Source organism: Meriones unguiculatus, chromosome 4 (genome assembly GCF_030254825.1).
Source record: "Meriones unguiculatus strain TT.TT164.6M chromosome 4, Bangor_MerUng_6.1, whole genome shotgun sequence".
Classification (NCBI taxonomy): Eukaryota; Metazoa; Chordata; class Mammalia; order Rodentia; family Muridae; genus Meriones; species Meriones unguiculatus.
This window is the reverse complement of record NC_083352.1, coordinates 114110047-114135205: the sequence shown is the minus strand read 5'-3', so window position 1 is coordinate 114135205 and position 25159 is coordinate 114110047. Positions and strand designations below refer to the sequence as shown.

At 54.7% G+C, this 25159-nt stretch overlaps 1 protein-coding gene and 1 long non-coding RNA gene across 3 annotated transcripts in view; one reads left to right on the top strand and one right to left on the bottom strand.

The window, feature by feature from the left end:
• Cdh22 (cadherin 22) overlaps window positions 1-4062 on the bottom strand; it is a 117542-nt gene extending 113480 nt beyond the window's left edge. Inside the window, exon 1 of one of the 2 annotated variants that reach the window (XM_060382841.1) lies at window positions 3662-4062. The gene's annotated coding sequence lies outside the window, so the exon portion shown is untranslated. The remainder of the gene's footprint in view (window positions 1-3661) is intronic. The other variant, XM_021638306.2, reaches the window with a different exon arrangement.
• A 13223-nt stretch (window positions 4063-17285) lies between these two features.
• On the top strand, window positions 17286-19482 carry LOC132653527 (uncharacterized). The gene is made up of 4 exons (XR_009591259.1): window positions 17286-17353; window positions 18158-18192; window positions 18311-18359; window positions 19050-19482. It is a non-coding gene; the product is annotated as an uncharacterized LOC132653527 (long non-coding RNA).
• Window positions 19483-25159: the final 5677 nt, after the last annotated feature.

Here is a 25159-nt window from a genome sequence, read left to right as displayed (position 1 = left end):
CAGGAGGAGCCTGAGGCCAGAAGAAGCCCGATTCTAGGCCCCAGGTAGACAAGCAATTGCACCAAAGCAGAGAGAAGCCATTGCATTCAGGATTATCAGTAGAGGAATATCACTGTAATCAATGTTTTGCTTATGAACTTCCTGAGTGCCCAGCCCAGTGCTAAGGGAACTGGTTTGCGCATGTCTCTCTTTCCCAATACAACACAACAACCGAGGTTCAGAGAGGTGATGTAACTTGTCCACGGCCACACAGTCCGAAAGTCACACAAACCCAGCCTGCAGCAAGCAGATAGCCAAAGGGGTCTGCCGGGGGGAAAACAAGAAGTGCTCTCAGTGTGACAGCAGGTAAGGCAGGGCCCGGAGGAAACGCATGGGAGGAAGGGAGCACCTCCAGGCCCAGACTATGCTCGGATGGTGGAAGGAGGCAGTTCCCTGAAGGAGAACCCAGCTGTGGCATGGGCACTGTGCGTATCCTTAGAGTAAGAAAGCAGGAGCCTCTCAGGACAAGCAGCGACACAGGCCCGGGACCCAAGAGCATCGCAAGCCTTTTTGCAAATTAGAGAAGAGTGTGCCTTCCCCCAGGCAGATGCAGCTGCCTTTAGGGCACCTGACTTGTTGAGTGGAGCTTAAAATAAATTTTCGACCCTACTCTTCTCGGGTACTGAGTGCCCTCAAGACAGTCAACAACCTGCCCGAGTACAAGCCGGCTGTGCCTCCAGGCTTCCCGTCCTGTCCCCCTGTCCCCAGGATCCCATCTCCCTCCCCTGGACATAGACTTGGGCCACTGTGCAAATGCAACTTTCTTGTTAGTCTTTGCCCTTTCCACTAGAGCCGAAGTCTGGCAATACTCATTGTCATGACAAGGTTAATACCGGAGCCTGTCCTGAGCTCAGCAGGAGCGGGGCTGGGCTGGGGTGGGCATGAACCTCTGCTTCTTTTAGAAATACCAGAAACAAAACTCAAGGTTTTGAGAAGCAGCAGGCTCCTATCAAGCGTTCCATCTTAAGAGTGCTCTGAGGAGTTGAAGCTGGTGGGGAAACCCTCCCTTCCTTGTATGTGGGGGACATTGGGAAATAAAGCTCCAGTTCCTGACCCCTGGCTGAGGTCCTGGTCTCCCAGCCAAGTATGACTGATGCTGCCTGTCCTGGCTCACTAGGAAGGTCTGCGCTTACTCAGCAGAGCCCCTCCTTAGGATCCTCTTCTTCCTGTGTTTGTAGCTCCTACCCCCTCCCAGGTCACCCCACACTGGTGCCGTTGTTACATAAACAGAAATCCATCCTCCCCCCCACACCTGAGGCTTCATTTCCAATGGATTTTCCTGGTGGAAGAAAAATGAGGGGAAACACAGACAAAAGAAGAAATTTAATTGGCCAACTCCTCTATTTGGTGTGGTAAACAAACTGTTCCAAACTTTGCTGTGTTGGAGTTCCCTGTCCCACCTCCAGCTCAGCCCGTCACAGGGGTCCCCAGAACCCCACAGCGAGAGGGTACAAACAACCCGGAGAGAGCAGAGGCTAAGGTCCCAGCCTCTGTGCAAATAGTAAACTGTCAGAGGAGCAACCCAAACCATAGCCACCTTACACACATGCGCGCGCGCGCGCGCGCACACACACACACACACACACACACACACACCCAGGGTCACAACAGTTTGTCATTTCAGTTTCTCTATCAAAGGCATTTGACAGCTTTCCTCCCCTGCCAACCCAGGGATCTACCTTAAATACCTCATGCTGCATGGAAGCAAGTGTCTTCCTGCTCTGCCCACCATCTGAGGACAAGGAGCTGATCCATTTTCCCTCAGACTCACCCAACATAGAACTGGTGAGGCCTGGATATCAGGGTACCCAGGTTCCCCCTTTTTGCCCCTTGATGGTGCTTGCCTTGTGACCTCGAGTCCTCTTCCAACGCTTTAGGATGGAAAGGAGGGCAGCCCAGGTGGGCAGAACCAGCCAGGGTGACCCGGAGGCAGCTGGCCTAGGCTGAGAGACCTAGCTGACTTGGGACAGCCCTGCAGAGAGGCACTAACACTAGCGAGGAAGGAAGAGCACAGAGACACCCCAAACCCAGCATCCCAAGTGGTGTTTGAGGGATCACGTTGGGGACCCTTCCGGGAGCACTGGAAAAAGCAGGGCACCCTGCTGAGGCACAGAGGAGTAGTGGCTGGCTTGGGGAAGAAGGTGCCTCTTGCCCTAGCAGAGAGAAACTGAGGCAAGCTGGGTGAAAGAAGGTGGAAACACAGGACGAGTCGGGCCAAGCCTCCACATTCCAGAAAGAGTCAGAGTGGGCGCTGGTGGGCTAGCGTGGGGGATACAGCTAGGGACAGAGGACATGGTAGGTATGCCTTCGGGATAGCAGGAAAAGAAGAGGGTGTGAGACAGGACCGGGCTCCAGCACCCCGCAGAGACAGTAGCCAAGGCTGGCAAACAAGCCTTTGGCCGGGATGGGCACTCCGGCCAGTTCGGGGACCCAGGGAGCTCTAGACTCAGACCCCGGTAATGAGGGCTTGGAATGCACACCTTCTGGCAAACGCCACCGACTCGGAAGGGTGGGAGAGAGAGCGAGGGGTTCCCAGAGTGTGGGAAGCTTTGAACCGCCCGGGCCGGCTGCTGTGCCCGCCAGCAGGGGGGGCCCCTGCGGCTCGGGGAGACCCCGGGGGACTCCGGCTTCTCTCGCGCCCGGCCCGCGGCACCCTACAGGGTGGTCTCCCGCAGCGCCTCCGCTGGGGCCGGGACCCAGCCAGGCTACCGAGGGAGTGGCGAGGTCAGGTCCCCAGGCAAGGGCGGCATGGGTAGGGGACAGTGTCCACCGAGGCTCCCGCAGCCCGCACGGTCTCACGATCCTCCCGGTCCCGCACCCCGGGCCCCCGAGGGTCAGTCCCGAGCGGCGGCGCTCGCTTTGGACGTGAGCCTGCGAAGCCCGGTCCTTCTCCGTGGCGGGGGGACAGAGTCCCTGGAGTCGCGTGCGGACAGAGAGGGCAGCGCCGCCCCCCCACACTGATCCCCGCCGGCCATCCGACGGCGGAGGGAAGAGGGGGTGAGGGGGTCACGTCGCCAGGACTGCAAAGGTCCCCCCAGAGCCGGTCCAGCTCACCCCACCCCGGGGTGGCCGCAGCCGCGCGTGTCGCCGCGGCCCGACCCGCACACGCACCCGCGCGCGGCGCACACGCTCCCGCCGCGCCGATCGCCGGGCCTCCGGGAGGGGCCGCGAGCCGGGCCCGGGGAGGAGGAGGAGGAGGCACCGGGTGGGCGGCAGGAACGCCGGGGTCCCGGCTCGCGCCGAGGCTGGCTCGGCCGTCTCCGCACCACTCCTCCCCCCACCCCTCACCCCGCGCCCCGGCCCTGCGCCCCCTCCGGCGCCGCCGCCCCCCACCCTCCCCGTCCTCCCGGCTCCCGGCCTGCGGGGCATCCCGAAGCTCCGGGCTCGGGGACCGCGACTCCGGGCCGGGAGGTGGCCCGGGCTGGGGCTCCGCGCCGGGGAAAGTTTGGACGTGGCAAAGTCCCCGCCGCCCCGCCGGGGAGGGGGCGCGGGCCGGGCGCGCTCCGGCCGCTGCCCCGGAGCCCGCGCCGCGCCCGCCTCTCCCCGGCCCGGGCGCCCTCCCGGGCCGCAGCCTCCCCCGGCGGCGCTCGGCTGGCCTCCCGCGGGCGCCGCGCGCTCTTACCTCGGGGAGCGGCCGGGCTGCGCCCCGGTGCCCGCGCCTCGGGACGCCGGCGAGCGGGCGGGATCCCGGCCGGGTCCGGCCCCGGCGTCCGCCCGGAGGAGCCGAAGGGAGAGCGGGAGCGAGGCGGGGGGGGGGGGGGGGAAGCCGCGGCGGCGAGTGCGCGCGTGTGTGTGTGTGTGCGTGTGTGTGTGTGTGTGTATGTGTGTGTGTGTGTGGAGGAGCGAGAGAGCGAGGGAGTGTGCGTGTCTGACTAGGGGGGAAGTGTGCGAGCGAGGGACCGATCCCTTCCTTCCTCCCGCAGCCTCTGGTGGAGGCTCGGAGAATGCAACGCCCGCCCGCCGGCCGGGAGCGCCGTGCCGCGCCGCGCCGCAGGCGGCCGCCGGGCCGGACCCCGCAGCCAGCCGGGGAGCCCGGCCCCCGCCCCGACCGCGCCCCTCCTCCGCCCGCGGGGCCGGGAGGCTTCGTCCCTCCCCCCCCAACACACCTCCCGGTCGCCGGCAGCGGGAGAGCCCCCGGGGGAGTGCTCCTCCTCCTCCTCCCAGCCCCGATCCGCGCGAAGGGAGCGCCCCCAGGAGGGGAACAGGATCCCTCCCTGCCTGGCAGCTCAGCTGCCCCGAGGCACCCGTGGCCGACTGGACCCTGTCCCCACTACTCCCCTGGCCAGACTTCGCCGCATCTAGGTCCCCCCTCGCCCCCCCTGCTTCCCCCCCCAACTATGAAAAGCCTGGCTTCAAGAGAAGGGGTACAAGCGAAGGTAGGGGCGGACTTCTCAAGTGGCCACCTCTGGCTGGCTGCCCGGAAAGGCCCTTTGCACAGACCCGGGCTTCAGAAACAATCACCGTACATTGAGGTGGACAGAGCCCGTGCTCTGGGGCTGCTGAGTCTGCTGGCAGGCGGGAGGTCAGTGGTCCTGGGAAGAAAGTCACCGCCCGGCCATCTCTCTTTAGGAGAGAGCTCTGGAAGTCCTGCCTCCAGCCAGAAAACAAAAGCAAAACAGAAACAGAAACACACACACACACACACACACACACACACACACACACACACACACAAAAAGGAGACAAGGAAAAAAGAAAGAGAGTAGGCGAGCAAGACAGCCCAGCCTAAACTCAGTGCCCTCTGGCACCAGGCTAATAAAATCCTCCCACTGTCCAGAAGCGCCTTGGACAAACAGCTTTTGCAGCCTTGCTTTCTTGCTTCTCTTGGCTGCCTGAGTGCCAGCTAGGTGGCTGAGGCATGGTGAGATCGTGTAATGTCTTTGCCATCCCGTCCCTAACCAAGCAGCCTGGCCTAAAAAGCAGACCCTGAAGTTGAAGAGATGGCAGCGTCCTCCAAGACCCTGACTCCTTCGGGGGCCCCAGGGCTCACCCTGGCCTGCTCACCACCCTTGCTGGCGACTGGCTGGTGACTGGCGTCTCCTCCGGGTAGCTGGGTTGCTAGTCCTCCCTGCTAAACTCTATCAGTCTTATTTATTCTGAGATTTATTCTCTGCCTCGACAGCCGGTTCCCTCCCTTAAGTTCCTTCCCTTCATTGATCCCCCAAGCCTTGCTTTTGTAGAGTCCAGGTCTTTCTCCTCCCCTCCCTCTCTATTCTTAGCCTCCGCTCTTTCATGCTTTCAGATGGCCCTTCCTGATGCTCCTCTCTACTTTCCGTTTTCTCCCTCTCTCAGACTTGCTCTTGCAGCTGTGGGGGTCTCCTTTTTGTCCCCCGCCCCAGGCCTGGGTGTGTGCTGATCTCTCAGGAGTCTGACCTAATTACAGGGCCATAGGTTGTTTGGGCCTGGGCTGCTGTGCCTTCCACAGTCTCTTCTCTCCAGGACTCTATTAGAACCGCGCCATTTTCTCTCCCAACATCTAGCCTCTGCCTTTAGGCTGCCTCCTGCCCTTCTCTTTGATTCTTCCTTCCACAAACCTCCTCTGGGCTCCCGCGCAGACGCATCCATGGGTTCTGAGGGCACATGAGAGTCACCATCATCAAAACTGCCATGATTTGGCTTATTATGAAGAAATGGCATCAGTCCTATTTGACAAATGAGGAAACTGAGACACCACATTTTGGAATATCAGGGCTACAGCGTCTGCAAAGTGGCAAAAGGAGATTAATGCATCCTGCCTGGGTCTCCTACCCTTGCTCTCTGGTCTGGAGGAGGGTAGGCCAGGGCTCTGATGGACTGCCGCGTGTGGCAGAACTGCCTCCTGAGAACCTCAGGGTGCAGTAGGAGGCCTTCTTCCCCAGCGCTGATTCACGGGTCAGATCACTGTAACAGAGCAGTTAACAAGGCCTGTGCTACCCATTAATTTTCACATAGATTGTTTCACCTGGTTTACACAGCAGACACTCTACACATTTATGGACAGGGAGGCTGGGGCACAGAGAAACTATGAGACTTGCCCAAAGCCACGGAGCTTGCGGAAGAGCTAGGCTTTGATCTCATGCCAGCGAGCTGACATGGAACGTTGCTTCCGGGTGAGCAACAGGCCTGTGGAACCCCAGGTGAGTTTATGTGAGTATGGAGGTGACCACACAAGAGGAGAATGCCCTCCCAGGTCTCAGGGAGTCAGGGAGGACTTGGGGGAGGGGTGTGGCTAGGGGTATTCTGGGAGGAGCCTGTGGGATTGTAGCAGATTGAAGAGTGGCAGCTGGGCTTGACACACTGATGGCCTTTGGAGGGCTCATCCGACCCAGGGCCTCTGCCCTTTCCTGAACCCAGGTTTCCTCCACCTCCACCCCATGACATTCGGGGCCTTTGTCACGGTGCTGTCCTGTGCATGGTGTCTGCCTCCCATTGTCTCTAACATCTCCCCATTCAGTCCTGCGGCACCATTCCCTTCTCCTAGTTGTGACAACTATAAAAACATCTCCAGACGCCGCCAAATGTCCCCTGAAGGGCAAAGGCAGCCCTAGTTGATGGTCAGACCTCCATTGTGAGGGTCTGAGCAGTGGGGTGTGCTCTGGCATGCTGTGCCTTTGAGCAGCTGTCACAGGTGTATGCGTGTTTATACACGTATGTGTGCTTATAGTGTATATGTGTTTATGCATGTGTATATGTGTGTTTGTATGTGTATGTGTGTATGTCTATTATGTTTATATGTGTTTATATGTATATCTGTGTGTATGTGTCTCTGTGTGTTTATATGTATGTATACATGTGTAAAGGTGTGTTTTATATGTATGTATGTATGTTTATATATGTATATATGTGTTGATATATGTGTATATGTGTTATGTGTGTTTATGCATGTATATGTGTATATACATATACATATATGTATGTATATGTTTATGTGTATATATGTGTATGCATGTTGATATGTGTGTACATGTATGTATATGTGTATGTATACATACATATATGTATGTTTATGTGTGTATATGTGTGTATGTTTGTATGTGTCTGTTTGTATTTATATGAATACTTATGTATGTGTTTGTGCGTATGTGTATGCATATGTATGTGCATTCATATGTTTGTTCCTGTGTGCGTGTGTGTGTGTGTGTGTGTGTGTGTGTGTGTGTGTGTTTGTGCTTTCAGGTCCAGGCTCTTCCTTTCCTTGGTTCTTCTCTTTTCTCTGATTCCTCAGACTCCACAGAGCCTCACTTACCTCCCTGTCCCCCGCCTACACAGCTTTCTGTCATCCTGCTTGTCTTTGTGTCTGTCTGTCGCTCTATACACATGTCTTGTCTGCTCTTCTATGACGCCCTCAATCCTGGCTCTGTCTCCTTTTCTCCAGCAGCCTTGCAGGGAACTCTCTGATGCTTCCTGAATGTGTGTCCTCACTTGTCCTTCCTACCTGTCCCCACATCCCCCCACCCCGTCTCTGTGTCTTCGGCTGTCTGTTTCCTCCTAGTTCTGTCTCTCTCTCTGTCTTTCTACTTCCTTCTCTTTCTAGTCTTCTCTGTCCTGTCCTCCCTGGTCTCCCTTCCCCCTCTGGGTGCGTGTATCCTTGTCTTTCTGTCTGTTTGTCAACAGCCCCCTGCTCTCAAGCCTGCATGCTGTCCCTCTGTGTCTCTGACCTCACCCTGGCCCCTTCCCATCTCCCTCTCCTCTTTCCACACTTCTTTCTTCCCCTCCCTTCCCTGCTTCTCCTCCCTCCTCTCCTCCCTGCATCTCCTCTCCTCCCTCCTGCACTCTCCCCCTTCAGTCGTCCCCTCCCTCTCTGTCCGTGGGAGCTGGAAGTTAAAAGCTTTTCCGAACTTGCTCTGCAGTCGCTGTTCCCGGCGCCTTTCATCTCGCCAGCACATTTGTAAAACTGCGCAGACTGAAGGGCCGTGACATGAACAACCAAAGAAATGTCAACGCTAGGATGGGGCCTCTAGCCCACGAGGGGGGTGGGGGAGCCACTGGGGCTCACCCCAGTGCCGCCTGGGAGGGGATCCTTGACCCAGGCAGAGCGGAAGGGCCCCCACCATGGCTCTTGTGCTTTATGTCTCTTCAGATCTAGGCTTAGCACAGGGTGGGGCAGGGGGCAGGCAAGGTGGGGAAGAGAAGCTCTGCCAACTGGCAACACTAAGCTGGCGTCTGGCACCTGGGAGCTCTGGGGAGCAGAGCTGAGTGGGTTTGTTGCCCCCCTCCAACATCTGATCATGTTCAAACTCACGAAGCCAAAGCCAGAATGACTGGGTTCAAATCCCACCACTGCCGTGCTTGTACCAGCTCACTCACAGAGAGCAAGGGGCCTTACCTCCTGTTCCTCAGAGAAGAAGCAAGGATGGTGTTAGCAACGTGGGTGTGGCAAGGCTGGGGTGAAGGTGAAATGAATGGACCCACTCGTGACACTTAGAATAGGTGTTGGCTGTAACTAACAAGGACAGTAGCCATGGCCCTGCTGGGTAGGATGGTGGGCTCCGTAGGGCAGAAGGGGAAACCAAGGGTTTGAGAGGGCAGACAGCCTAAGGAAGGAACAGGGATTAAAGACTGACTCCCTCCCTTCTCTCCCTTTCTCCTAGGTTTGTGCTAATGGGGTCAGGACTTCGGGCTGTATCTGGCCAAGCAGGTTACCTGTCTGGCTTCTTGCTGTGTCCTGTGGAGGGGGAATCATAGTAGATGTTTAATGAATGTTTGTAAAATAGATGAACAAAAACGTTGAAGGGCAGCATCAAGGATGGGCAATTGAAAGGAGCTTTGTTTGCAGGTGTGTGTGAGAGGCAGGCGGGCATGGGGAGCAGTGGAGTGAGGCTTGAAAAGGAGCCTGGGCCTTGCCTTGGGGACTTCTAGAGCAGGGGATTTCATCCAAATGCATAGCTCCCATCTGGCCTAAGAGCCGGCAGCACCCTGGACAGCAGACAGGAACCCCTGCCTTGGAGCCGTCCAGGGACAGTTCTAGCCCATCTGGAAGCCTATCACAGCTTCTGCTGCCCCTGCTTACTCTGTCCCTCTTCTCCATCCCTCTGGACCCAGAGCCAGAGCCAGGAGTCCCACTGAGGAAGGTGCCCCTCTCCCTTCCCCCTTCCACTGCCTTCAGCTCCTGCTGCCCTGAGGCTGACACCGCAGGTGGCTGTGTGGAGATGAGAAAAAGGGTCTCTAGGGCTTTCCCGAAGGTCCCTCAAGACCCAGCAGGGTGGAATGGGGCCTGAGCACCTGGAACATCTCCCCTGATCCCCTCCTTCCCCGTGGTTGCAGGGTAAGACAGCCCTGCCACCCACACTCCCCCAAAACACATACTTCAAACATTCCTCTCCCTGAATTATTCACCTGCCTCTCCCCAGGGCTGCTGCAGAGCGCCCAGCCCAGGTGCCGAGCAGGGAAAAAAAAAAAAATACAGGAAGGCCCATTAAATTTAAACACCACTGAGGATTGCCAGGCATGAGGTTCTATTCCTGGCCTGGAAAAAGAGCAGCTATAGAAGGGGTGGCGGTGGAGGACATGGGGATCGGTAAGGGGACAGTGGGAGAGAGCACCATGGGGTGGGTGAGTCCCTGGGCAGCTGGGCCAGGATAGCAGATAACTGGGGGGCGGGGAAGGGGTACCACTGTCCTCATGTGTGAGTGCCTCCCTCCCTCACCTGCTCTGGGAAGCCGGAACACCCATCTAAAAATAGCTCCTTGCAGTTACCCGAAAGCCCACCATTCCCGACTCAGCGCTCAGGAGGGCATTGCTTCTCCAGCTGCCTGCGCTGCTACTGGCTTCCTTCCTGCATCTCCCATCCTGGAAGCGCCAGGCTATTTCAGGCTTTTATCCTACCCTGATCTTTTGCATCGTTCTCACCACTTGGGACTCTGTTGGGACTCAGACATGTTGGGAAAACTTCTATTTACCTCTCAAAACCCAATTCCAGTGTATAGTAGGGATCTTATTTGCCTCTGCACTTCATCAGCCTGGATCACCTGGCCCTGGCTGCCTCCCTTGTGGATGCTGAAATGGATATCAGAATCCCCGATGGTCAGACCCTCTGCAGCAGTCACCATCTGCGATCCTAAGTACCTGAGAACAAGTGGTTGGAAGCAAAGGGAGGTGGTGGGAGGTGCTGAGAAGCTGCCCCTCACAATCCTGGCTGCCATCCCAGCTTGCCGTGTTTGGGGCAGATCCCTGGCTTGCTCTTAGCCTTGATTTCCTACCATGCAAAATAGAAGGGGCATGGCAGGAGACCAGGGGGAAGGGACGGGAGTGACTGATCATTTCATGCTAAGCATCGCCCTCCCAGTGATTGGTCTTTGCCCCTGAGTGATATCCCAGGCCATCTCACATGAATGTACCTAAACAAAGCTTCAGGTCTGAAGGAGCTGATTTGTTCTGGTTTATCTAAGCCAACTGTTTACACACACACACACACACACACACACACACACACACACACACAGAGCACTGTGAATTTTACAAGCCCGGTTTTGCGAGCCCTTGAAAGTAGCCCATTGTGTGTATTTATTGCATGAAACTGACAAATACCAATCAAGGCTTGCCCTCAGGCTCCTCCAGAGCCAGCTCCCCAGCCTAGACTTCCCAACTCCAGTTCCGGGGCCTGCCCCTGTGAACCTTGTCAGAGAGACTGCCATTCCTGCTCTCAATCCCTGGTCTCCTTCCTGCTGCCTCAAGTGCTGCCTCAGTGGCTCAGCAGCTGCCCACTCGGGGCTCCTTGGTCCCCCTACACTCATCCTTCCCCAGGTGACTATAGTCCAGCTGTGTCGCATACAATGACGGAGGTGAGTGGACATTCGCTCACAGAGCCGTCACCTGCTGTCAGCGTTCTGCTCGGTGGCACCTTGTTAGAGGGGAGTCCAGCAGTGGCCCATCCTGCCCTTCCACCTGGCGCCACCATTTTGCACACCCTTTTCAGCCCGGTTTGTCTCTCTCTGGGGCTCTCCTCACCTTGTGATACTTTCATCTCACTGTCGGCGCATGCATCCGGATTGTCTCTCTATAGGATGAGGGCAGTTTGAGGACAGAGGTTACTTCTCCTGTCCTGTCTGGCAGAGCAGGTGCTTCCTTATGTCTTTGAGTAAATGGCTGCGTGACAAGTCATGCCTCTCTCCGGGTTTCTGTTTCCTGAGCGCCCTACCTGGAGGAGACGCTGTGGGCTGCAGGCTGCTGCTATGGGCTCCCTCAGAGAAGAGCCCAGACATGGGATCCTGGTCCTGGCGCCTCCTCTAACTCACCGTGTCACCCTAGCCACCAGTACCCATTACTTGGTTGTTGCCTCTCTCTCTCAGGGTTCAAGAGAAACATCTTGAGCTCAGATGGCATGGCATTTCAATCTCTGGACACATCTTCTGTCCTTCCGCCCCATCCCCATCTCCTTAGCTCATTCATTCCTTCCTTCACTCAGCCGATACTTACTGATCATCTACATGGCAGACATCGAGGACTTCCTTTCCAGTGGGGGAAGCCAGTGAGTAAGACAAATTAATAAATAAATAGCATGTCAGAGACATTTAAGGCAGGAAAAGGGGCCCTGGGGAGAACTGCAAAGGGTTGTCAGTTTAAAGGAGGATCAGGCAAATCGCTCCCCCAGAAGAGGATGCAGGCAGAGAGATACAAAGACGCTCGTGTTGGTGAGAAAGAACCTTCTAGGCAGAGGAAATAGCGCATGGGAGCCAGGAGCAGGGGCAGCCTGGCGAGTGTGGTGCCCAGTGAGCCAGTGGGAGACAGAGAGTAAGACAGGGAGACTGGAGAGTAAGGTGGCCGTTTCTGAGTTTCCCTCTTTTCACTCTTCTCCCGACAGAGAGCTGGTCCCAATGCTGATGACACAGGAGTCTGGAAGGGAGGCTCTCTGGCACTGCCCTCCCTCCCTCTACCATCCTAGCCCGCGCTGCGGGGGCCTGCAGCTTTGGATCCGCAATTTATCTCCTGGTGCCAGGAGTTTCCTGGAGCCGGGCACTTCCTCCCCATTCAGCCCCGCTCCCCTGAGCGGCAGAGACAGGTGTGAGGAATTAGCTGTGGGGACTAAAGCCGTGACAGGAACCGGCACAAAAGAAGGGGACAGAGTGTAATGTTTATTACGTTTGAAGCAAAGCAAACACGCGGCCTATTTATGTATCTATAGAGAATTAATTGGCGAGCGGCAGCGAGAAGCAGATTATAAATTAGAATCATTTTCGCCAACTGAAACCCATTCATCTTGCTTCAGAATGGGCCTGTCACTGCCTCCTGACTAATTCCTTTTGCATTCTGTGCTTTTTTCTCACTGGCCCCCCACAGGCTCTCACCTTGAGACCGGAATCCCAGGGGTGCTGCAGGGAAAAGCCACGGCTGCGTTTTTTTTTTCCAGGACCCTCATTTTCTCTGCCACCCTCTCCTAGAACCACTTCCCCATGCACTGTGCCCCTGGCACTCTTGTGTCATATGATTGTCCCTTTTCCTCCTAGGGCCCCTGCCTGCCCCCGCCTGTCTTAGGGCTTTGAGAGTATGGCAGGAACGGCCTACGCCAGGCAGTTTCAGGCCAGGCAGGTGGAGGGGGCAACAGGAGGCTGCCATCCTGGGGGTGCTGGGGCCACCAGCGGCTGCTGCCTTCCTTTGATTCTGGGCTCAGAGCAGGCAGACTCCACAGGAATCAAAGAGAAGCCACGTGGTTGGTGTCCTGGCAGGCCTGGCACTAGCTCCTCTCACCTGAAGCCTGTGGAGATGAAAGGCCAGGGCAGATGTCAGTTTTTGCCAGGCCTGTGAAGGAGGTCATGCCAGTTCTGGGCTGTGACCCAGTTAACCCTTCCTTTCCTGCTGTCCACATGCTAGAGTCCTTTGGGTCTGGAGGCTGCTGCACAGGGGCCCTGTCTAAGGCCTTTGGGGAGGGGCCACCAGGCAGGGGAGAATGACACTGAACCTTAAGGGCCGATTGACAAATAGGTTGGACTCTGGAGTGAGCCCAGCACAGGCCCGATTTTAGGAAGCATTTTTGGACTCCAGGTGGTATTTCTCTGAACCTCAGTTTCCTTGGTGTAGGATGGAGATGCAGCCGGAACTGATGCTAGCTAAGCTTTGTTTAAAAGCCTACAAGAGCACAGTGCAAGGTGGTGCATGCCTCTAATCCTGGCATTCGGGAAGCAGAGGCAGGCAGATCTCTGTAAAATCAATGTCGGCCTAATCTGCTAGTGAGTCCCAGGCTATCCAGGGCTAAATGGTAAGGCCCAGTCTCAAGGAAGTAAAAAGGGAACAAACAGCGACAGACCCTGCAAAACTTCCATGATGGCTGGTAAACAGCCAACCAAGCAAATGCTCCTCTCTGCTCTTTCCTCTGCGCCACCATCAACTATCTCCCTTCTTCCTGATCCCAAAACTAAAGGCCTGGGGGTCTTGAGAGCCTGTTCCGCCATCAGCCGTGAATGTTCTGCTCGGTCTTCCTGTGCTGTACTGTGTCAATAGGCCACAGCTTCCCCGTGCCTGTTCTATAATGGCCTGAAGAGCAAATGAGAGGACGGCGTGCCGAGCCTCACACCCAGTAGGTGGGTAACAGATGCAGGCACTATTTGGCACTATTGATTTGGTGCAGGCCTGTTAGCCATGCATCCTGATGGTCAAGCTCCCTCTACCCTGCCCTCTCCAACCTTTGGAAAACTCCAGTCATTTTTAGTTTCCTCTCACGATGTCACTCCCTCCCCCAGCTGCTGTTCTCTGCAAGGGACTCTCTGTGTCCAGCCCCCAGAGCCAGAGCTGGATCCTGAAGGCCTTCTCACAGGACAGAGATCCTTCACTGATGAGCATGTAGATTCTCAGGCCTCTCTGATGCTTGTTCCTCAGATCCAGCATACCCCAGGGTGCATCCAAGAGATTAGGAGACTCAGTCCCATCCCTGCAGGGCATAGACCCTCTGCAGAATTCCCTGGTAGGTGGTTAAAAACAAAAGCCACAGAAAACATCAAGATGTAAAAGAAATCAAAAACAAAGATTAGCTACAAATTGCCAAAAGAAAACTGCAAAATGAAAACGAATGTGTGTTTAATCAAGTGTCTGTAAAGCTCAGCACCAAGCCAACTGGTCAACCATGGTCCTGAGCTCCTCTTCCAAGCTGGTACATGAAAAAGGACCAGGTGGGATCAATCATCTGGCTGCATGGGTACAGTGGGTGAGGGCTCTTAATGCAGGCATGCTCAGAGGTCCACCTTGGACTTCAGACTCACTTGGCTCCCAGCTCTGCTCCTAACCTCAGTGACATTGCACAAGTCGCTGCCCTTCCCAGGGTCTTGAGTCTTCATTGTCAGGCAGGGAGACCCCCTTCCTAGATGCCAGTATGGCTGTGAGAATGCCGGGAGCCTGCTTTGGGAGGGCAGGGAGCACTTTGAAATGTTCATTTCAGAGGTACACACCCATTATCCCTACACCTCAGGAAACTGAGGCATGAGAATCACAAGTTGGAGGCAGACCGAAGCTGCATAGCAAGTCATCAATAAATGCGCGAGGACTGGGGGATGGCTCAGTTGGTAAAGTGCTTGCCTTTGAGCATGAGAACCTGAGTTCAAGGCCCAGAACTCGTGAGGAGAAGCTGAGATGGTAGCCTGCTGGTCAGCCAGCTGACCAGCCCAATCAATGAGTACCAGGCCCGTAAGAGACACTGTCTCAAAAGAAAGGTGGATGATGACTGAATAAGTGAAGTTCTCGTCATGTGCCGTGGGGCTCAGTAAATGAGAAGCCTGCATCTCCTGGAGGGGAACTTCAGCGACCAGGGCTCTTTCCCAGAAAGGGTCATTGACAAGCATGACCCACAGAATGCCTGAGGGCTGGTTTCAGGTATCAGAAGCCAGGCAGAACCACCTGTGACCCTTTGCTTATAAGAAGACCCTAGAGTCAAGGGCCAGAGGAGGAGCTAGCGCTAAGGAGGTAGGTGGAGCCTTCAGGAGGTCAAGATGGCGAAGCCGCTGTTTGCCCATCACAGCAGACGTGGACACGTGTCCCCATCTGACACCGGCCCCCACTGGTGCATTCCAGCTCTGCCTAACCTCCCGGGGATGGCTCTCCATGATGGCTCTCCATGATGGCTGGAGATTTAGAAAGAACAGTGGACTAATTCCAAAACTCAAAGATTCCACTCAAAATCTCAATGAGATTTATAAATCTCAATAAACTTCCTAGCGTGACTCATGAAGGACAAAGCTGTGGATAGCTTTTCCAGCTGGGGGCGGTGGTTGCGGCAACTGGCACCCAGTCGGGGGACAAGCAGGGGGAGGGACAGGGGGGGACACACACTGTGCCTGTCCCGGTAGTGCTTAGAATAATAGGCACAGAACTGCAGGAGCTGAGGGTGCCTCTTTGAAGCATGTGATCAAAGGAGTGAAACCGGCGGGTCTCCGCAGCATAATGCCATTTGTGTATTGAAAGTGTGATCAGAAGAGGGGTTGCAGGAAGCTAGATGTGTGCTCAAATTTATAGAGCTGAGCGCACTAAAGCTACTGTATGATGATTCAGATAAAACAAATAAGAGACCACCTTCAGAGGGATCACAGCTTAGGAGCAGAGCGTAGCATTTTCAAAGTGCGCTCTGGGCCGGGGAGATGGCTCGGAGGGTAAGTACGCCTGTTCAGTCCCCTCCCCGGGGCCCGCATGGTAGGAGGAGATAACAGACTCCTCCTGTATGTTGTCTTCTCACTTCCACATCTGCACTGTGTCCTGCACACGCGTGCACACGCACACGCGAGATAAACAGATAAATAAATAATGCAGAACTCCATTCATACAGATCCAACAGGCTAGTAAGAACGCAGGCACCCGAAGAATGCCTGTGACTTTGCCTTTGGGAGCTCCCAGGGTCACTGGAGAGACACACTGAAAACCCCTCCAGGAGGGGTTTGACATGTGCCAGGTGCTGGGAGACCACAGAGGAAGAAAACAATTTGTTCTGCCTAGGGAAACCCGAGGAGGCTGCTCCTAAGACCAGATGATATGTTATTTGAGCCTCTGCCTTCGCCCTAGCCTCCTGTGATGTCCGCATCAGAGCGCAGGCGTCATCTAGCCGAGGGAATGAAACTGGCTGTTAGCTGCTGGGGAGAAGCAGCTGTCCAGGGGCCAGAGCGGGCATGGGTACTCCTTGTCTTATCAACTCCTTGCAGCTGGGACCCCCACAGCACCAGCTGATTGAACTCATGGGACCCCTGGATTGGTGCTCTTCTATGCTGGGAGGGGGGAATGGCCTCCTTCACTCCATCGTCCGTCTACTCTACAAATCCACTGCCCTTGTCTTCCTGGACTGTCACCAGTTGCAAGTCCCCTTGTCCTCTGTCCAGCCTGTGGCTTGGGGGAGCCTCCTTGACTCAGGGACCCTGATGCACCGGCCATTGCTCCTGGCCCTTTGTGTAACATCCAGAAGCACCTCCCCCTCCCCAACCTTTGACTTCCAACACTGAGACCACTCAGGTGCTCTTGGCTCATTCCACCTGTCCTTTTGGGAGAGATTTACCTCTCCCTCAGCTAGCACCTGTGCATCCCTCAAGGCTCCCTGAGAGCTCACCAATTCCTGGAAGCTTGCCTTGGCCACCAGGGACTTCGTCAGACTTCCTCAGTGCTCCACCAAGCTCACCAGACTCTTCTCCTAGGAGGGCTCCCGATGAGCGGAAAGCCTCTTTACTTCTCTACCAGGTTTTATGGTTAAAACAAATGGGCTCTAGGTCTAGCAGCCTGGGTTGCCATCCCAGTGAAATCATGGTGGTTTGGTTCCCTGGGACAAGTCGTTTGATCTTTCTGTGCCTAGGGCTTCTTACCCTCAAAATGGAGATGAAAACAAGTCCCTGAAAAAGTTAAAAGCAGATAACAGACAGAAACCCTACAGAAAAAAAAAAGTGCTGTTTTCATGAGGTTTGGGGTGGAGGGCTTACATTCTTAAGTGCCTGTCACACAGGAAGTGTTCAAGAAATGTTGGCTGTCGCAGAGTGTGGTGGTGCAGGCCTGTGATCCCAGCAACTGAGTTGCTGAAAGGGAGGGGCTGAGAGGCAAAGCCTAGATTGGGCTGCAGGGTGAGCGAGTGGCTGTCTACCAAAACCAAGGGGGCAGATGGCTCAGTGGGTAAGGGCACTTGTTGCCATCCTGGCAACCTGAGGTCGTTCCTTAGGACCACAGGGTGGCAGGAGGGAAGGAGAGAACAGACTCTGAGAAGCTGATCTCTGACCACAAAAAAAAGGAAGGAAGGGGAGGAGATGAGGGGAGGAGAAGGGGAGGGAGGGAGGGAGGGAGGCTATTACAATTCATCTCCCTCCATAAGCTGTAAGTTTCTGGAGGTTGAAGGAGACTGTTGACTGACCATCTGCTGAGGCCTAGCTCTTGTCTGTGCACAGACCAGGTACCTCATGATGCTCCCCTGAGTGCTCCCTAGGCGCCCCCATCAGCCTTTTCAGACCTGTGAACAGCTGACCTGCGCTCTAGGTTGGGGTCTTGGAAGTGTCCTCTGGTGACTTCTGGCTTCCGGCCGGGGGGGGGGGGGGGGGGGCTGCCCTGCCTGGGTGGTCCTTGGCCTCATTATCAAAGAACTTTCTTTGGCAGTGTTACTAATTAGCAGCGAAAGACGATTAGGGTCATTAACAGATTCAAAACATTTGCATGATGAGTTCCTTGCTCGCTTTGAGGTGCCCTGGACAGAGAGGCAGGGGTGGGAGTCCTGGAGAGAGTGGACTTAGAAAGAAAACGCTGGGAGGGGGAGGAAGCTGGCAAGAAAGAGCGAAATTTAAAGTGGATGAATTATTTACTGCAGCAAACAATCGCAGACTCACTTATTCTCACTCGGAACATCCCAAACTGTAATCTACGGCATTTTTCACATCTCCCTGGTGTGCCCAGTGATTTTCTTTACCGCTGGATCCAGAGGCCTGGGTAATCTTGTAGGAGATTGGCTTAGTATCGATCATTGCATACCCCCCCCCCAGAGCTCCAGGCTCTCCCGGTCCTGGACACACCATCCCCAGCTTGGACCATGTCCCCAGGCTGGCCTGAGCTGAGTTGGGTGCCAGGGTGAGAGCTGATGAGGGGTCAGGCCTGTAGAGAGCCTCCAGGACAGAACCCCTTTGCCCTCGGAGCCACCACAGCCTTTGTTGGTCTGGACCCAGGGCGGCCACTAAATGAGTCCCTGCTATTTTGTCCTGCCTTTCAGATGCATTATGTCATTACCCTTCCGAGAAGCCTACGGTAGGTGTTATTAATCCCATTTTTCAGATAGCTTCAGTAGCTACTCCTTGGCCGCCTCGCTGGTCCTGGGCCTCTGCTAATACCTTTAATTCATCATCCCACTGGCCCCTCACAATAGGCCTGCTGCTGAGAGACTTGGAGATGACCTGCTGGCCTGGAGTCACACTGTGAGTGGCAGAGTTGGTCCTAAACCCTGCTCTTCTTATTGCCATCCTGGGGGCACATGGGGGCTGCCAATGGGCTCCCTGAAGGGCAGCCAGAAACGAAGGCTGGGAAGCACATGGGAAGAGTTCCCTCCCATTAAAAACATGTCAAGTACATGTCAAGCCTTCTGCAAAGAGCTGAGGGACACACCCTCACTACTCCTCCCACAGCTGTCTGGGGGATCCCCGTGGGGCAGCCAGTACTTCCTTCCCACCCAAGGGGGAGGAGCCCCAGGAGTCCAGGAGGATGAATCTTGGGACAGACAACAGGAGACAGAACTGGTTTGCTGGCCTTGGCTGGGGCCTCCACTTCTCCCCCAGGGAGCAAGAGGAGGCCAGTGTCCTGGGCTCCAGGACCCCCTACATGACCAGTTTTCTGGAAGTCCTGATCCTCTTGGGCCTGACTTTGTACACACTCAGTTAGGTCTTTGTCTTGGATCAGGAATGGGGGTGGAGGGGTGGCGTGGGGGGGGTCCGTACTTGAAGCTCGGTTGGCTGAAGCTCAGCTGGTTTCCTCAGCGTAGAAGGGCACAGGGAAGACTGCCGCCTCTCCTCTGTCCAGGAGGATAGCTTCTTGATAGGTGAGGGACCCTGGATGTCATAGTGGGGTGTGGGGTATCCTGGATGTCATATACCAACCTATTTATTTTGCAGGTTAGAACCCTGAAGCCTGTAGATGGAACAGAGGTCACCAGCAAGCCGAGAACCAGGGTGGTCCAGACCTTCTGATACCCCCAGAGGCCTCATCCAGGCTTAAGGGAGAGCTGGATTTCAGGCTGTTCCACTTTGGGTCGAGGGACCATGGCAACAGCCTGGGGAAGACGCAGGAAGTAGGGCCCACAACAAGTCTGTGGCTCTGGCAATTGGCCACCTTTTTCTGTGGTTGTAACTGTAAATAGTGTCTCCCAGCACTAAAAGTGTTTAACAAGCAGCTGTGTGTGACCCACACTGTAAATGGACCTTTTAATAATAAATAAGCACTTATTTAACAGGTAATGACAGTTTTAGTGCCCCCAGAAACTTCTTTAGCCTGGCATCTTCTGCTCAGATGTTTTGTCTATTTTTTAAATTTGCTTTATCTCATTGACTGGCAAAAGCTCTTTGTATATTAAGGGTACTAAGACTTTATCTGCTATATCTTCTCCTAAATCCATATAAATATACTTCTTAAGTGTTCACAAGTTTAAATATTTTATATAGAAAAATCTTTAAAAAAAGAAAAAAAAAATCCCTGAGCCTTATGCATTTTGAGAGTTATATATGAGTCTAATTAATTCAATGGGAGGTTTGGATGGTCCAAGACACAGATTGTGGACATGAGTGTGAGTGGTGGTCAGAGGAACTCTCATACAAGAGCCCTGGCAATGGAACACAACCTTGGGTGATTGGCAGTCCCCTGGGGCCTTGGGTTGTTCTTTTTGTGCAATGACATGTTTGAAATAGACCTCTAGCAGAATGTTCCACCATTCCAGAGGACCCTGGAGGGAGTAGCTGCAGTGCACTCTGGGACTCATTCTCTCCCACCACACACGCACACACTAGACCCCCAGCAACTTTGCCAACAGGAAGGAGCACCTTTTTTCTATTGTGCCCGTAGCACCTTGCAGAAGGCTACCAAGAGATATACCCTAGGAGAAGCCCACTACTGAACTGCTGGCCATAGCCCCAGGGTGGCGGGGGGCAGGGGGAAGTAGTCTCAGCTCCATAACATGAGAATTATCAGAGGTGTGGAACAGGGCACACGAGGCAGGATGCTGCCTGAGTTTGGGTGTCAGCTCCTCTTTGCTGGGCTGTGTGAATCACCTCACCTCTCTGAACACCTCTTTCTTACCTGCAAAGCTGGGAAAGCCTATACGGGCTTGCTGCTTGAACGAAACTTGATCTCGGTAAAAGAAAGATCCTTGGTTATGAGGACTCAACGGCAGGCTCTTCAATACCGCCCCCCCCCAAGGGAGGAGCAGCCTTGCTAGGCCACAGAAGAGGACATTGCAGCCAGGCCTGAGGAGACTTGATAAGCTAGGGTCAGATGGAAGGGGCAGGGAGAAGATGAGGGAGGGAGGGTTGGATTGGGAGGGAAGGAGAGAGGGGGCTACGGCTGGGATACAAAGTAAATAACCTGTGATTAATATAAAAAATAAATAAATTAAAAAAAGAAAGATCCTTGTCACACAGTAGGTGTCCTGTAGGCGTCGGTCCTCTAAAGCTGTGCCTGAGCTAGCTCCGCATCCCTTCTTGATGCTTCTTTATTGCTGATGAGACAGCACCGGATCTTTAAAGGGCTCAGCATATTAGGGACCCTGAAAAAAGGATTCAAAGGCAACCTGTCATTGGGATAGGGATCCCTGAAGTACCCGCGAGAGAGAAAGCAGCCAGCACAAGAAACCTGTTACTACGGCATCAATGGGGAGCAGAACCCTGCGGATCCTGGTAGACAAGATGGCCACCCCTGTTCTCCTGTCCCGTGCAAGGATGGACGCTTCAACTCCAGCTCCTAAGCCATGGCTTCCAAGCTGGACATCAGTTCCCAGCCTCTCCCATCTGCCACCTGGACAGCAAAGCTGTGTAGGTGCCATTAGCTGCAGCCAGCCATGCAGATGTGCTCTGGGCCGCTAAGGACGTGGAGCTGGAGGGGTCGTGCTACCTTGGAATGATGGGTTAAGCAGTTGTCTCCGGCTAGCCCCAGGTGGGCTTAAGGAGAGGCTCTGGTGGCAGAGGGGTTACACGAGGCTGTTCCTCTGTTGCTCTGTGCTTGAAATTGATAGCTGGTACCAAAGGGCAGAAGTGTCACCTCTCAATAAGATGAAATCTATGTCTGGAGCTCATGGAGACGACAGGAAGATTTATCAAAGTCCTGGCAAAATTAACATTTGGAGGGGGGGCGCATGGCAAGAGAGGCCTCCAGAGGGGGTCTCTCCGCATCGATTTAGGATGGTTCTGCCAGCCATGGATGGCAAAGGGCTGCCAGTCAGCTGGCCAGCTGGCCTTGGAGGAGAGGGATGCCCAGACAGACAGAAGCAGACATCCAGATAAAAGGAGACCAGACCGGAAGGAGAGATGGTCCGGTGCAAGGGGTGAGGGGGAGGCAGCAAGAGACTTAGGGCCGAGTGCTGGCCCTGCCACTCTGTTCTGACGCTGGCCTCCGTTTTCCCATCTGAAGGATGGGAGCGTTCTCTGTGCTCCTAGTCTGTTTACTTGAATTCCTGAAGCAGAGCTGGTCCCATGGGAGACTCCAACCTTGGGAGACTGGTAGGAATCCACCCACAGGGAGAGAAAAAAATGCTTTCTTCATAGCGGGGGCAATTATAGGAGCCCAGCAGGTAGGATCTGTTATCTCCATTTCCCCTTGAATCAGACAAGGGAGATCACTGAGTAGGGACCCCAGAGTGGGCTGGGGTCCTGCAGAGATTTAAACCTGGAGCTTCGCGCTGCCTTATGTCTTGGCTTCTTGCCCTGGCTTCAGACCCTACCCAACCTGAGCTGCAGCTTCTGTGTGTCTACCTCTCTGAGGCGCGCTGTGTGAAGGAGGAGCGTGGTTCCGTGTTGGAGTGTTTGCCAGTGCTGAAGGTTTATTCTCAGCCCCAAACAAGCAAACAGGAGTTCTGTTCCTGGACACATCAGAACTGCATCATGGCTCTGTTCCACCCCCTACGTGGCCCTTTGCCTCAAGCTCTTCAGAGGGGCCTCAGTTCCTTGGTCTGTGAAAGGGGCCTATGAGGCGTCCCAGTTCTGTGATGAAGGAGACTTAGGAACCACCCCAAAAAGCCTGGTTCCTATGAGAATCTGCAGAGGAGTGGCATACACCACACACACACACACACACACACACACACACACACACAGGCACTAGACCTGTGCCCACGTTCAAATCTGGGACTCACACAGAATGGTTCTGTGCTAAAGCAGAAGTCTGGCCCCCCAGAAAGGTGACCCAAGCCAGGCAGGCCCCAAAGGACCCCACAGAAGCTTCAAGATGGGCAAGGGAAGTGAAAGACTGACTCAGCAAGGGTGGGTGTCAGAGGCAGGAGGCCTCAGTCACTCACCCTGATGTATCGTCTGAGAATGCGGCCTTGGATCCTGGACTCTGGGGTGGGAGAGAAGCTGCCAGTGGCAGAGACAGAACCCTGATGCTAACAGCAGCTCCGGAACAGGGCTCAGTTTCCCCATCTACAAAACGGGCAACGGGCAGGCCATCCATACCTTAAGTCTGGCCACAACTGAGCTTTCAAACTTGGAACTCCAGGCAGCTCACAGGTCTGAAATGGTTAGTGTGGGGGTTTTCTGGCCTGCACCTCAGTATACTCACCTGAGCCCACCAGTCTGGGCTTTCAGAACTAGAAGATCTGGGGCGTGGTACTAAACCTAGACAGTGCCAGCCACTAGGAAACCTGAGGAAGAAGGCATTGCTATATTAGCACCATTTGAGAATGTGGGGTCCAGGCTGGAAAAAGGCTCGAACAAGGCCACTCTACAAGTAGGGCTGCTGTCACTTAAGGCTCTCTTCAGGGACCACAGACACTTCACAAATGGGCCCTGCCTAGATCCTTGGGCCTCCCCTCCCCCACCGGGCCACCCCTCCCTTGCCCAGGAGCGAGGAGGCCCAAATCCAATTAGCCTGGGAGCCGACTGCAGAACGTCGCCCCTTTAATATTGCCAGAGAAGCTGCAGAGATAAATGGGAAATTAGAATTCTGCTGGGGTCCCTGGGACCGGCCTGCCAGCCTGCCCTGAGCAGAGGCTGCGCAGTTCTCCTCCAGACCAGCAGAGCTGCCTTGAGCCCTAAAGGAGGGGCTGGCTGTCTCTGAGAGGCCTGCTCCTTCCTAGGCCTCTCCATCCTTCCAACCTCTTGCCTCTCCCACACCCGCTGGCCTCACACGGGAGTAACCTCTTCCCTCTGGAGGCTCTTTCTGACTCCTTCCACAGTCTTTGATCTGAGGGTGGCAGGAGGCTGTGAAGGGCCAGGTTCTGCCTGACTGTTTCTCTCCTCACTTGCCTCCTCTGATCTTCATGCAACGCAGGACCCCCCACCCCCCATCATGGTCCAGGGCAATGAGGTGGGGCAGAGACCACTGCTGGGTCCAAGGACATCGAAGACATCCTACCCTGCTGGGGGGATGGGCTTCCAGACAGAGCCTAATTACCCCAGTACTCCATTGCCACCTTCTGCTGCTCAGAGCAAGGGGGAAGGAATCCATGGGGCCTGGACATCCCAGCCACGACTCTGAGAGCTGGTGGGCTCCTGTGGTCCTCCAGCCCTGCCTGAGTCTCCCCATCTCCCCCTCCTTCTCAGGGGGGACTCACTGCTGCTGGGAAAGTTAATCCATTACAGTTTAAAGGCTCCGTTCCTCACTGGCAGTAAATTACCTGCTTTGCATTTCGCAGCAACAACTTAACGGTATTAATTTATTGTGCTCTGTCTTTAACAAACATCATTATCATATTGCCAGCCAGGATTATGCAAATGGGAGGGACAAGGGAGAAAGAGGCCCATTCTTGTCCCCAAAGTCACCTTGATTTATTAACTTTGGGGCTCTGCAATTGGCCAGGTCTGGGAGACCCAGGTGAGCTGGAGGCTAGGAAAATCCAAGACTTGGACAAGAGTTTGAAGCCAGTAGGGAGAGATGGAGAGAGCCTCCTGGAGTGGAGAACTGGCTGGGCTGAGAGGAAACCCCATGTCATTCATTCACCAGAGAGTCCATTCACTCTCTGGGTCTCATTCATCCGTAAACTGAGTTGGTTAAGGTCTATAACCTGTGCTGGGAATGTAGCACAGTGGTTAGAGCACTTGCCTAGCATGTAATGAAGTCTGGGATCAATCCTAGAATCGCATAAAGCAGGTATGGCGGCAATGCCTACAGCTCCATCACTCGGGCAACGCAGGCAGGAGGATCAGAAGTTCAAGTTCATCTTTGGCTATCCAGAGAGTTTAAGGACAGCTCAAAAAAAATAAAAAAGTGTTATCAATGTGTGAATTTGCAATTCATCAATACCTTTTAAGTAGTCATGGTGGAGGATGCTTGTAATTCTAGCACTCAGCAACTGGAGACAGGAAGACTGCTTTGAGTTGGAGGCTAGCCTGGGCTACACGGTAAGACTCTGCCTTTTTAATTTTTTTAAATTTTTTATTTGTGTGTGTGCATGATGCATCTGTGGGTGAAGGCATGTCACAGTGTGTGTGACATGTATATGTGTGTGTGTGTGTGTGTGTGTATGGTCAGAGGACAATTTTGTGGAGTTGGTTTTCTTCTTCCACCCTTATGCCAGGCTTGCCCACTGATTCATCTTACCCCTGATCACCCTAAAGAAGGTGTGAGGGGGTTGGAGGAGTGTAGGCTGATACAGAAAGGAGCTGTGCGATCCTGGGCTCCCGGCTTCTGCGGCTGCCGTTCCCAGGCTGTCTGGACTTGTCTATTTACGGTGGGCATGTGTATAGGAGATAAGGAAGTTGGGGCCTCAGAAGAGGGCAACTGAGGGAAGAGGCTCCTGCCTGGATACGGCCTATCAGTTAGAGAGAGGCTCTCAGATATTTAGGCTTCGGACAAAGGTGCTGGTTGGTAAAGGGCTGTCGAGCTGCGTGGGTGAGGCAGCATCTTCTGGCCGGGCAGTGGGCGGGGCTACAGCTATGGAGGACTTTCCTTCCTGCTCTACAGCTTCTGTAGCTCTTGTTGAGGTCCTGGACTCTAAGCGACGGCCTCAGCTCCAGGTTGGCTTACCTGGGGGCTGAGGTGAGCAGCAGGGGCCAGTGAACCAGGCCTCCCATAAACACCT